The sequence below is a fragment of the Anomaloglossus baeobatrachus genome, unplaced genomic scaffold (assembly GCF_048569485.1).
Source record: "Anomaloglossus baeobatrachus isolate aAnoBae1 unplaced genomic scaffold, aAnoBae1.hap1 Scaffold_212, whole genome shotgun sequence".
NCBI lineage: Eukaryota > Metazoa > Chordata > Amphibia > Anura > Aromobatidae > Anomaloglossus > Anomaloglossus baeobatrachus.
The window spans coordinates 323139-335610 of NW_027441982.1; the positions used below are offsets into that span (position 1 = coordinate 323139).

General features: G+C 51.1%; 1 pseudogene; it reads right to left on the reverse strand.

The window, feature by feature from the left end:
• Window positions 1–12031: 12031 nt before the first annotated feature.
• Window positions 12032–12238, reverse strand: LOC142261081 (U2 spliceosomal RNA; annotated as a pseudogene).
• Window positions 12239–12472: the final 234 nt, after the last annotated feature.

Below are 12472 nucleotides of genomic sequence, written 5' to 3' on the forward strand. Positions count from 1 at the left end.
TCGTCATTAATTTTTGCTCCTAAAACCTGTTAGGTTCTTAGTGCGTCCGTGCTTGCATTTAAAAACCGCACGTGTGTGCCTGTCGGTGGCAGCGTACAGGTGCACTTGTGTGCGTTTTTACCAAACTATTATATAACGCACAAGTGTAGTGTATAATACACGTCAGTCAGCAGTGGCTGATAGTGTCAGAGTTCTCATCATTAATTTTTGCTCCTAAAACCTGTTAGGTTCTTAGTGCGTCCGTGCTTGCATTTAAAAACCGCACGTGTGTGCCTGTCGGTGGCAGCGTACAGGTGCACAATTTGCACAAACTTTGATATAACGCCCAAGTCTAGTGAATACACGTCAGCACAGCATTGCAAAATGCGCAAGGGCGTTGGCAAGGAACAAGGAAGTGGACGTGATGGTGGTGCAGGCAGAGGCCGAGGTCGTGGGCAAGCTCTAATTTTGCCACAACAAAGGGCCACATCTAGTCGCTCGCACGTCCTGTCCCAAATTCTTGGGGACCGCAGCAGTACACCGCTCTTGAACCAAGACCAGTGTCAACAGGTTGTTAGTTGGATAGCGGATAATGCTTCCAGTCAGATTGGCACCACCACAAACACTCTGTCTTCCACACGGTCAAGTGTCAGTAGCCGTGATACTGCACCGCACATTTCAGAACCTGATCCTCCTTCCTACCACAAGGCTGAGTACACGTCCTCGGACATTAATGATCCCACACTTGGACACTCGGAAGAGCTGTTCACGTTTCCATTCGCACATTCTGGCCTCTCGCCAGCTCATGTTGAAGTGGGTCATGAGGAGATCGTATGTACAGATGGCCAAATATTTGAGCAGCCACGTTCTCACGAAGTTGGCAACGTGTCTCAACAAGGGGTGGACGATGATGAGACACAATTGTCAGGAAGTCAGGAGGAGGAGCAGGGTGCGGAAGAGGAAGACGACGTGGTGGATGATCCAGTAACTGACCCAACCTGGCAGGAGGATATGCAGAGCGAGGACAGCAGTGCACAGGGGGAGGGAGGCGTAGCATCCCAACAGGCAGTAAGAAGCAGGGTGGTGGCTCCAGGCAGAAGTCAGGCAACCGTTCCCCGGAACAACAACACGACACAAGGTGCCTGTACAAATGTTAGGTCTTCCCGAGTCTGGCAGTTTTTTAAGTTGGATCCAGATGATTCTAAAAAGGCCATTTGCAACACCTGCCGTGCCAGCATCAGCAGGGGTACCAAAACTAGCAGCCTGACCACCACCAGCATGATCAGGCACATGTCAGCCAAGCACCCGACTTTGTGGGAAGTACAACAGAGTCGAGGAGCAGTGCTTGCTAATGTCACTGCTACGTCTTCGCTGGTTGTGCATGCGAGCCAATCCCCTGTCCATGCTGCCTGCGAACAAGCCTCCTCCGGTCCTGCACCTGCAGTTGCCTACTCAGAAATAACACCATCATCAAGCACGTCCTTGTCCCAGCGCAGCGTTCAGTTATCCATTCAGCAAACCTTTGAACGCAGGCGCAAATACACTGCCAACACCCCACATGCCACAGTTCTAAATGCTAACATTTCGCGACTGCTTGCGCTGGAAATGTTGCCTTTTAGGCTGGTGGAGACAGAAGCATTCCGCGACCTGATGGCGGCAGCTGTCCCACGTTACTCGGTCCCCAGTCGCCACTATTTCTCCCGGTGTGCCGTCCCCGCGTTGCATAACCACGTGTCACAAAACATCACACGTGCCCTGAACAACGCTGTTTCACCCAAAGTCCACCTAACCACAGACACGTGGACAAGTGCTTGTGGGCAAGGCCGCTACATCTCGTTGACGGCACACTGGGTTATTATTGTGGAAGCTGGGACCCAGTCTGAGCGAGGGACGGAACACGTCCTTCCCACACCAAGGTTTGCAGGCCCTACCTCAGTCAGTGTTTCACCCACACTCTACAGCTCCGGAATGTCATGCTCTTCAGCCTCCTCCTGCTCCTGCGCATCCTCATCCACTGTACCCTCCACACCAGTCCCAAGCTGGAAGCACTGCAGCACTGCCTCGGCGAAGCGGCAACAGGCTGTGCTGAAGCTAATCTGCATAGGTGACAAACCCCACAATGCAGAAGAGCTGTGGACAGCTCTGAAACAGCAGGCAGATCACTGGCTCACACCTCTGAACCTAAAGCCAGGAAAGGTCGTGTGTGACAATGGCCGGAACCTGGTGGCGGCTTTGAGGCGAGGCCAGCTGACACATGTTCCATGCGTGGCCCATGTGCTCAACCTCGTGGTTCAGCGGTTTCTAAAGTCATACCCAGAGCTGTCTGATCTGCTGGTAAAAGTTCGCCGCCTGTCTGCACATTTTCGAAAGTCACCTACTGCTTCAGCCGGCCTTGCCGGCTTTCAGCGCAGTTTGCATCTTCCGGCTCACAGACTGGTGTGTGATGTCCCCACGCGTTGGAATTCAACTCTGCACATGTTGGTCAGGATATGTGAGCAGAAGAGGGCAGTTGTTGAGTACCTGCATCACCTAAGCCGTCGGGAAATGGGTCAAACTCCACACATAACACCTGAGGAGTGGAGATGGATGTCCGACCTATGTACCATCCTCCAAAACTTTGAGGACTCCACCAAGATGGTGAGTGGTGATGACGCCATTATTAGCGTCACCATACCGCTACTCTGCCTTCTAAAACGGTCTCTGCTCAAAACCAAACATGATGCATTGCAGGCGGAGCGCGATGAGTTGCAGCAAGAAACAGTAGTGGGTGTGGGTGATAACACACAGCCCAGCCTCGTCTCATCACAACGTGCAGTGGAGGACTATGACGAGGAGGAGGATGAAGACATGGAGCAAATCTCCGGCCAAATTGAGGATATGACATGCACACCAGTCATATCCTCGGTTCAGCGTGGCTGGCCAGAGGACAGGGTAGATGAGGAGGAGGAGGAGGAGGAGGAGGAGGACAGCATGTTCAGTCAACGTGTTGGTCAGGCTACTGAAGTCCTGGCTGTTAAGAGTCTGGCGCACATGGCTGACTTTATGGTAAGCTGCCTGTCTCGTGACCCTCGCGTTAAGAACATCTTGGCCGACAATCATTACTGGTTGGTAACACTGTTAGACCCACGCTACAAGGAGAACTTTATGTCTCTTATTCCCGAGGCGGAGAGGTCAACCAAAATGCAGCAGTTCCGGAAGGCCATAGTCACGGAAGTAGGCAAAGCATTCCCCTCACAAAACGCTAGCGGCATAGGTCAGGAATCAGTGGACAACCAAGGCGTACAGCCGAGAGAGGCACAAGTCCAATCCGCCAGAGGTAGGGGAACAGTCTTTAAGATGTGGGACAGTTTTCTCAGCCCCTCACGTACCACAGCCCCTGAGGTGCGGGGTAGTGCCACAAGAAATCCTAAGTTTGCCCAGATGCTCAAGGAGTACCTTGCAGATCGAACAACTGTACTCCGACATTCCTCTGTGCCTTACAATTATTGGGTATCCAAGGTGGACACGTGGCATGAATTGGCTCTCTACGCCTTGGAAGTCCTGGCCTGCCCTGCCGCTAGCGTTTTGTCAGAGCGTGTTTTTAGTGCCGCAGGTGGAATCATTACAGATAAACGCACCCGCCTGTCAACTGAAAATGCTGACAGGCTGACTCTGATCAAGATGAACAAGGGTTGGATTGGGCCAGACTTCACCACACCACCAGCAAATGAGAGCGGAATTTAAAGTTTGTAACGGGAATTTGCCATGTACCTCCAGTCACCCATGGGTACACACTTCTGGACTTTGGATAATCGCTGGACTGCTCCTCCTTCTCCTCATGCGCCACCATGATGACCGTTACAAGAGTTAGGCCTTTGTTTCAGGTATACCCCCAGTGGTAAATTTTTTCGCCCATTCTTTGCAGAATGGACATTACAACGACAGGAGACCCGCTCCTTTGCAATGGGAACAATGTTTTGAGGCCCTCATGCACGTCTCTATGCAGGGACAACGTGGAGCCTCCCAATTTTTGGCTGCCCTGCCAAAGGGCTATACTATAATACACCCACTTCCTGACAATGGACACTTAATGTTTTGAGGCCCTCATGCACGTCTCTATCCAGGGACAACGTGGAGCCTCCCATTTTTTGGCTGCCCTGCCAAAGGGCTATACTACAAAAGACCCACTTCCTGACAATGGACACTTAATGTTTTGAGGCCCTCATGCACGTCTCTATCCAGGGACAACGTGGAGCCTCCCAATTTTTGGCTGCCCTGCCTAAGGGCTATACTATAATACACCCACTTCCTGACAATGGACACTTAATGTTTTGAGGCCCTCATGCACGTCTCTATCCAGGGACAACGTGGAGCCTCCCAATTTTTGGCTGCCCTGCCAAAGGGCTATACTACAAAAGACCCACTTCCTGACAATGGACACTTAATGTTTTGAGGCCCTCATGCACGTCTCTATCCAGGGACAACGTGGAGCCTCCCAATTTTTGGCTGCCCTGCCTAAGGGCTATACTATAATACACCCACTTCCTGACAATGGACACTTAATGTTTTGAGGCCCTCATGCACGTCTCTATCCAGGGACAACGTGGAGCCTCCCAATTTTTGGCTGCCCTGCCAAAGGGCTATACTATAATACACCCACTTCCTGACAATGGACACTTAATGTTTTGAGGCCCTCATGCACGTCTCTATCCAGGGACAACGTGGAGCCTCCCAATTTTTGGCTGCCCTGCCAAAGGGCTATACTACAAAAGACCCACTTCCTTCCAATGGGCACTTCAGGTTTACAGGCCCTCATGCACGTCTCTATCCAGGGACAACGTGGAGCCTCCCAATTTTTGGCTGCCCTGCCTAAGGGCTATACTATAATACACCCACTTCCTGACAATGGACACTTAATGTTTTGAGGCCCTCATGCATGTCTCTATCCAGGGACAACGTGGAGCCTCCCAATTATTGGCTGCCCTGCCAAAGGGCTATACTACAAAAGACCCACTTCCTTCCAATGGGCACTTCAGGTTTACAGGCCCTCATGCACGTCTCTATCCAGGGACAACGTGGAGCCTCCCAATTTTTGGCTGCCCTGCCAAAGGGCTATACTACAAAAGACCCACTTCCTTCCAATGGGCACTTCAGGTTTACAGGCCCTCATGCACGTCTCTATCCAGGGACAACGTGGAGCCTCCCAATTTTTGGCTGCCCTGCCTAAGGGCTATACTATAATACACCCACTTCCTGACACTGGACACTTAATGTTTTGAGGCCCTCATGCACGTCTCTATCCAGGGACAACGTGGAGCCTCCCAATTTTTGGCTGCCCTGCCTAAGGGCTATACTACAATAGACCCACTTCCTTACAATGGGCACTTCAGGTTTACAGGCCATCATGCACGTCTGTATGCAGGGGCATTGGTGAACCTCACAATTTTGGACTGCCCTGGCAAAGGAAAATACTACAAAGACTCAGTTCCTCAAAATGGGCACATTAGACTCAGAGGCCTTTATGTACGTCTCTTCTCAGGGACATCGGAGTGCCACACAATGTTTTACGTAAAATCTTTCATGTATTGATCTCAAAAAGTAACATACATTAGCTCTATCTCACTATTGGGTATGTGCCCTTAACATTTCCGCTATGAAAAATCATTTTGGTGTCATTTTGGAAGGTTTTCTGGTGAGTCCGTAAAAATGGCGTAAAACGCGGACAAAATTATTCACAGCTGTGACTTTTGAGTGATAAATGCTTCAAGGGGTCTTCCCCATGCTGTTGCCATGTCATTTGAGCACTCTTCGGAGACTTTTGTGCCATTTTTAGGGTTTCTACATGCTGCCGGTGGTCATTTCACAAAAATACTCGGGTCTCCCATAGGATAACATTGGGCTCGGTGCTCGGGCCGAGTACACGAGTATCTTGGGAGGCTCGGCCCGAGCTTCGAGCACCCGAGCTTTTTAGTACTCGCTCATCACTACTAATAAACCTAAAAAATAAAAATAAATTGAATAAAAATCATGAATGTTGTGTTATAACAGGAAATTCGGTGTAAGAATGAATATCCGGGATGAGAGTTCAGCGAATGAGTTATAGAAATTGTTACAAAAAGGAGTGTGTACGGTTTATGCGTAAATTTTCAGAATGCGTACATGAAAATTATATGTATGTGAGAATGTCCCCCATGCTTTGTAAAAAGTTATTTATGAAAATGTAAATAAAATATATAAAAATGCCTAATTATTTATAATTTATGAGAAAGATATATATGTATGGAAGAATGTTATAAGGTGTCCAAGAACCATAAAGAAAAAGGGTGCATATATAATGTTAGAGGTCTAGAGTTCCACCAGGCTATATCACCCCTAAAGAAATAGAAAGAAGACCTTACTACCTGTGTACCCCAAAAAAAGCTATATTTCTTAGCCAGGATTATGGTGGAGATATGCACAAGTGAAATAAGAATATAAAGTAATACAATAAGATTATAAAACCAATATGTGTGCATTCATGCACCACCCGGTACGCTACCCTTGCCAAATTGCTCACTCTAGATCCCCACACGATCCATGAAGCCGTTCCCCCGGTCACACCGCCTGCTGCCGGTTCCCACTCATCCCTGGGGGAGTTAGGCGAGTGGTATCGAGAGCTACATGTCGGCACTGATGATACCCCCATACACCACAAGGAAGGGGTATACCGGGTGGTACAGGAGTATGAGCGGGTTTTTAGCAAGCACCCTCTAGATTTTGGGCAGATTAAAGGGGTTCAACACCACATCCCTACCGGTACACACTCCCCTATTAAAGAGAGATACAGGCCTATTCCCCCTGCGCACTACCAATGCGCCAAAGACATGTTGAGGAACATGAAGGAGGCAGGGGTTATTAGGGACAGCTGTAGTCCCTGGGCCGCTCCGTTGGTGCTGGTTAAGAAGAAGGATGGCACCATGCGGATGTGTGTGGATTACCGGAAGATTAACCAGATAACGCATAAGGATGCTTACCCTCTGCCCCGCATCAAAGAGTCCCTGGCCTCGCTGAGAACCGCTAACTACTTCTCCACCCTTGACCTCACCAGCGGGTACTGGCAGGTGGCCGTGGCACCGGAAGACCGAGAGAAGACTGCCTATGGGACCGTTTTGCTGTACTTGGATGATGTGATTGTGTACTCACAGACGTATGAAGCCCACCTGGAGCACCTAGCCGAGGTGTTCGCGTCCCTTGCCAAGTATGGGATGAAGTTGAAGCCCTCAAAGTGTCATCTGCTGAAACCCAGAGTGCAGTACCTAGGACATGTGGTTGGTGCGGAAGGTGTCGCCCCCAACCCCGAGAAGATCACCGCCATCCAAGACTGGCCGAGACCGACCACAGTGAGGGAAGTGAGGCAGTTTCTGGGCCTGGTGGGATATTACCGTCGCTTCATTAAGGGGTACACAAAGATGGCTGCCCCCATGCAAGACCTCCTCGTAGGACAGACCAAGGGTGGTAGATCCCTAGTAGCCCCATTGGTGTGGGAAGAAAAGCATGAGGAATCCTTCCGCCAGCTGAGAACAGCCCTGACCGGAGAGGAAATCCTAGCGTACCCTGACTACAGCCGCCCATTCATCCTCTACACCGACGCCAGCAATGTGGGCTTGGGGGCTGTTCTATCCCAGGTCCAAGACAGAAGGGAAAAGGTAATAGCTTATGCTAGCCGAAAACTCCGACCGACTGAGAGGAACCCTGAGAACTACATCTCCTTCAAGCTTGAGCTCTTGGCACTGGTGTGGGCTATCACCGAGCGGTTCCGCCATTACCTGGCAGCAGCCAAGTTCACCGCGTACACAGACAATAACCTGCTGACCCATCTAGATACGGCCAAGCTGGGCGCGTTGGAGCAGCGATGGGTGACCAGGTTAGCCAACTACGATTTCACCATCAAGTACCGGGCCGGCCGTACCAACGTCAATGCCAATGCACTCTCCCGGATGCCCCACCTGTCGGAAGAGGGGCCAGAGGATGATGACCTCGAAGAGATCGAGTTGCCTGCATTTCACCGGCCATTCACTGAGAAGGTGCACGTCTACCAACAACGGGTGAACCTGGATCCGCTGCCCCGACAGGACTGTCAGGAAGCTCAGGACCAGGCACCTGCTGTCCGCCTGGTCAAGACTCTAGTGGAACAGGGTTCTGCTGGGATAGACCCTGCTGCCCCTGCCGAAGCCCAACGTCTGTGGCAAGAACGGACCCGGCTATACCTACACCAGGGGAAGTTGTATCGCGAGCTGATTAATCCAAAGACTCACGAGAAGATCCGCCAGCTGGTGATTCCCCAGGCTAACGTGCCCACCGTCCTGCAAGCATACCATGATGGTGCAGTGCACTTCGGGTGGAAGAAGCTAGAGATGTTGTTAAGAGAGCGGTTCTATTGGAGTGGAATGCGGGAATCTGTGGAGGCCTGGTGCCGAGAATGTGGCCCTTGCGCATTGAGAAGGAAGGACGAGGCCAGCCAGAAGGCACCCCTACACCCGATCATTACACACCAACCGCTGGAGCTGGTTGCCCTTGACCATGTAAAGCTCACCCCCAGCCGAAGTGGGTACACCTACGCTCTGACCATCGTAGACCACTACTCGAGGTTCCTGGTGGTTGTCCCAGTTAAGGACTTAACCGGCCGCACCGCTGCTAAGGCTTTCCAGGCTTATTTCTGTTGACCGCATTGGTACCCGGAGAGGGTGCTTACCGACCAGGGTCCGGCCTTTGAAGCAGAGGTATTCCAGGAATTCTGCCAGTTGTACGGCTGCAAGAAAATCCGGACCACGCCTTACCACGCCCAAACCAATGGCATTTGTGAAAAGATGAACCACTTGGTCCTGGGCCTCCTCAAGACGTTACCACTGGAAGAGCGGAACCTGTGGCTGGAGAAGCTACCTGACCTGGTCGATATGTACAACAACATCCCTTCCAGCTCTACGAAATGCACTCCAGCATACCTGATGAGAGCTCGTCCCGGCCGGCTACCAGTGGATCTGGAAATGGGCTTGGAAGCTTCAGAAGCACTCCTGTCGACAGCTGAATGGGACACTCGGCGGAGGACACAGTACCGACAGGTCCAGGAGTATGTTGAAAAGAACTTGTGCCAGAGTCGGGGACAACAGGAGCAGTGCTTCAACAAGAAGGCGCCTGCCGGTTCCTTCCAACCTGGGGATGTAGTGCTGAAGCGGAAAAGAAGGGCCCACAAGCTGGATGATCAATGGGAAAAAACCCCGTATGTAGTCCAGCCCACAGGATGGGAGAATGGGAAGGCCTACCAGATCAGCCGTGACCAGGGGGGGACTTTGGCCACGGTTTCCCGAGACCACCTGAAGAAGTGCCCACCAGCATTGAGAGTAGCGGATGAGGCTCCAGTTCCCAGTCCAGTGGAGAAGGAAAAAGAGGTAATCCACACCATGATGGGTGATTTTCCAGCAGACTGGCCTACACAGAACGGTGCGGTGATCCTTCCAGTGATACTGTTCCCACAACCCGTGGATGAAGAAATGATGGAAACGGTTAACCGCGAGCCAGTGCCCAGGGATGTACCTGTACCCAGCTCCCCTACGCCTCCGCCTGCCCCACATGATAGCAGGGAGGAGGAACTGACTGTTCCCTCTGCCCCACTGCCTGTCACCACTGACACCGGACCCCGAAGGTCCACTCGCCCCAACCTAGGTAGACCCCCACTTAGGTACAGGGAAACTACTCTTTAAAAGGGGGGGCTTTATGTGTTGAGTGTACCAGTTTGAAAGTTTTAAATGATAAGTAAAGATGATCAACCAAAGAAGTTTACCTGATTGAACCGTGATTAAACCGGCCGTTGCCGGCAACTGTTGTCCCCGTAGGGACTGTGCAACCATTGCGTAAGGAACTGCTTACGGACAAGCCCGAGAACTTGCAGGGCAACCACAAACTTAGTGCAATGTAAATAAAAATGTTTGTTGGCTTGACACCGTTACCGCCTCCGGAGAGGCTGATTTGGGAGGATGGGCCTGGAGGAAAGGGATGGCCTAGGCCCGCCACTACCGTAACCGGTGGCGATCCTCCGGGGGTTCAGGGGTCCCCTTGGACGTGGGCCCCCTGAAAGAGACAGAACCCGCTCGGGCAACTTGGTGCTGGACTGGGGTCAAGGGGTGCTGCCCGCTTCTTAGGGGCAGCATCAGGGCCAGGTTGTTTGGGTGGGAGAAGTGCGGAAGCTGTACCGTTGTAAAATGTTTATGATGCTTTTACATGTTTTACCGTTTTATTCTTTTTCAGTTGTGAAAATAAAACCGCTGATGGACGGGCAGCCCGCGGACGGTCTGCATTTTACTATAGGGGAATGTGGCGCCCTGGACAAGCCAGGTCGTCACAGGTACTACACCAACACACTCTACACTCCGGCTAGGCACACCGAAGCTAAACACAAATCCTAGTTGCCTTCCTCCAGGGGCTGATGTCCACACCAGGGGGTGGGCCAGGCGGTTGATCCCACCCACCGAGGAGTTCACAGTCCTGGAGGCGGGAAAAGGAGTCAGATTAGAGATCAGTTTTGGAGTTAGAGAAGTGAAGAGGAAAGGAGACTGACCGTGTCCGGGTGTGTGGCCCGGGCACTCAGCAAGGTTGGCAGATGGTGGTGACCTTCTGCAGGAGAGGCTGATTGGAGTGAACCGTACGGACCGGGGATGGGCGGTGGCCCGCCGGTACCAGATCGGGGAGTGAAGAGAAGCCAGCACCATCCGGCAGGGCCTATGGACCCCGACCAGGCTAGGAGTCGCCGTAAAACCGGTCAAATCCGTTAGCGACAGGAACCTCCAGGGTTTCCCAGCAGTCAAGACCCGATTGAAGGCAACAGCTCACACCGTAGAGGGAAGCACAGTCACCGCCAAGGCTACAGTTCCCAGGGCCAGAGCCTGCGGGCAAAAGGGGCTCCCTCAGCATCCATCCAAGCTGGGGAGCGGGTTACCGGTGGGAAGCCCGCTAGATTTTGGGGGAATAAAAGGGGTCCAACACCACATCCCCACAGGTGCACACCCACCCATCAAAGAGAGCTATAAGCCAATACCACCTTCACATTGCCAGTGTACCAAGGACATGTTGAGCAACATGAAGGCGGCTGGGGTTATCCGTGACAGTTGTAGCCTTTGGGCAGCTCTGTTGATCCTGTTAAAAAAGAAGGACGGCACCACTCCCCGTATAGAGGAATCGCTAGCTGCATTGAGAACTGCAAATTATTTTTCTACCCTTGATCTCACTAGTCACTATTGGCAAGTGTCCGTTGCTGAGGCAGACCGGGAGAAGACCGCCTTCGCCACCCCTATGGGTCTCTGCGAGTTCAAAAGCATGCCCTTCGAGCTGTGCAATGCGCCAGGAACCTTCCAGAGGCTGATGGAATGCTGCTTGGGACAAGATTTTAGGGTGTATAAAAAGGGAGATTAGATCCCGTGATCCCAACGTATTGTTACACCTCTATAAATCACTTGTAAGGCTACATCTGGAATATGGGAACCAGTTTTGGGCTCCACATTTTAATAAGGACATTCAGAAGTTAGAGTCAGTTAAAAGGTGGGCAACTAGACTACTACAAGGAATGGAAGGCCTCCCATATGATGACAAGTTGAAAAAGTTATTAAGTGATTATTGGCTGCAATGGGGCTTTCTGGCTGGTGCCAGCCTCTCTTCTTAGCACACAGGAACCACAATCCCTACAGCATGCTTCAATGGATTCTCTCATCCCAGCCCAGTAAAACTACATATTTTACACAGTCATAAGCAGTTAAAAGGGATCTATTCTATTCAATTGCAAATGATCTAGATAAGACTGAGAATAAGATACTGCACGGGACATAGCAGAGTTGGTCAAGTTGAGTGGAGATGAGTTTGCTATTTGGCACAGCTTTTTGCATCAATAAAGCAAGTAAAAGGTGTGAAAGATAAAAAAAAGGGTGAAAGTGTGAAAAGTGAATTGGCCAAATTGAGGTGCATATAAAGTTTTTGCTTTCTTTCAATTCACTAATGGGGCTCATTTGAATCAGGTGAATTGAGTTCTGCTTTTGGAAACTGGGTTAAGAAGGGGTGCACCGGTCCTGGAGGTACTGCAATACCAGGTCAATGCGTGCAGTGGACAGAGCAAGATTTTTTCCATCTCCTTGTTCTAAAAATCCATTTAATATATGGTCCCCAGAGAGGGGACGTATCAGATATTAAACTGATAAGAACAGATTTAATTTTTTTTTTTTTCTGTTTATCAGTAGGACTTCAAAATAACAAAGGTGATCGCCTCCCGTTGCCTGGGAACCGTCCAGGCACAAGAGGGCTATGTGTCACCAGAAGGCGCACACACTTCCTCAAGGCCGGCAGACGTGTAATCCCAGGCACCTTCCAGTACCGACCAAGGTAGCGTCCTCCGAAACTACACTTGATCTTAGCCAAAAGGCCGAGAAGCTATAACCCGAATTGGTTACGGCCTTGAGTGGCACCCTGGCCTATACCGGACACATCTTAGGGAGAG